At 49.4% G+C, this 1322-nt stretch overlaps 1 protein-coding gene and 1 long non-coding RNA gene across 5 annotated transcripts in view; one reads left to right on the top strand and one right to left on the bottom strand.

Annotated features, from left to right (window-relative positions):
* The window catches only part of LOC115291378, a 124051-nt gene that overhangs the window by 122008 nt on the left and 721 nt on the right, over window positions 1-1322 (bottom strand). The gene's annotated exons all lie outside the window — the stretch shown is intronic.
* AADAT (aminoadipate aminotransferase) overlaps window positions 1081-1322 on the top strand; it is a 29711-nt gene continuing 29469 nt past the window's right edge. For both annotated transcript variants that reach the window (XM_029938795.1, XM_029938797.1), the window contains exon 1: window positions 1081-1185. The gene's annotated coding sequence lies outside the window, so the exon portion shown is untranslated. The remainder of the gene's footprint in view (window positions 1186-1322) is intronic.

The following is a 1322-nucleotide window of genomic DNA, read 5'->3' on the forward strand; positions in this document are numbered from 1 at the left end:
AAGCGAAATAAGTCAGGCAGAGAAGGACAGATACCATATATTTGCACTCATAGGTCTAACAGGAAAACAGGAGAAACCTAATGGAGGACCAGGGGGAGGGGAAGAGGGAAAGAGAGTTGGGGAGAGAGAGGGACACAAAACTTGAGAGACTATTGAATACTGAAAATGAACTGAGGGCTGAAGGGGAAGGGAGAGGAAGAGGTGGTGGTGATAGAGGAGGGCACTTGTGGGGAAGAGCACCGGGTGTTGTATGGAAACCAATTTGACAATAAACTATTTTAAAAAAAGAAGAAGAAGAAGTGTCTTCTGCACCAATCTATTTATGTCTAGAAGACAGCCTTTTGATACTATGTCAATACTTATCCAGGAAGTACTCAATAAATATTTGCTGAATGAATGAAGGCAGTTTGGAATTTGTTTAAAAAATAAATGACTTTTTTATATCCATTTAAGAATTAAAAAAGAGGGACAGTCTCAAAATGTTCTCTCATTAAGTGCTCACAGGGAAAACTGTGCATTCCATTTTGGTGATTCAGGAAGGTGTAATCACATAGAAAACTGGGGGTGAAGGGGAGCAGGTGGAAGGTGGAGAGAATTATTCCGTAAGAAAAGAGGGCTGGGTGCTAGGCCCAAAGAGATGAATCTAAATCCTAAATCAGTTAAAGTAAGTCCAAAATGAAAGGTCAGAAAAATCCAAAAAGAAGAAGACGCTAAAATTTGAGGAGACTGTCAAAGTGATTCTTCCAAAATATGTTTCAACATTCCACCCTCACTCTCAAATGTTCACATCTGACAGTTACGTTGGAAATTAGCTGGGTCGCCTTGGTAACTACCTGAGATGGTGCCTATACTTATATTATGAAAGGTCAGTTTGAAACAGAAGAAGCGACCGGGGTCATTGGTCCGAGAAGGCCAGCCAAGTAACCACCAGCGCAGAAATGTGGGGTGCGTAGGAGGCCGAACGCAGGTTAGGAAGCCCGCTGCAATGCATCCACGCAGCCACCAGATGGTACTCCAGGATTGGGATCGCGGTGGACTTCCGGCCCTCCCCCGAGGCCCGCCTCCAGCCGCTCAGCAAGCCCCCAGGAGGGCGCCCGGGTCAACTCGGCTGCTTTCTTGCGGCGACTCCCAGCCACGAGGTCAAGAGTCGGGATCGCTTTGAATGGACTCAGGCACTGGGTCCAGGTGTGCAAGTGCCTCGCGGCAGGCCGTTACCCCGCCCGCCCCGCGAGAAGGGCGCTGACCCGAGGAGGCCGGCGAGCGCGGCGGGTGGCCATAGGCTGCGGCGCTGGGCGGGAGTAGGCGGGCAGGCGCGAGGCTGG

The sequence above is a fragment of the Suricata suricatta genome, chromosome 1 (genome assembly GCF_006229205.1).
Source record: "Suricata suricatta isolate VVHF042 chromosome 1, meerkat_22Aug2017_6uvM2_HiC, whole genome shotgun sequence".
Lineage (NCBI taxonomy): Eukaryota > Metazoa > Chordata > Mammalia > Carnivora > Herpestidae > Suricata > Suricata suricatta.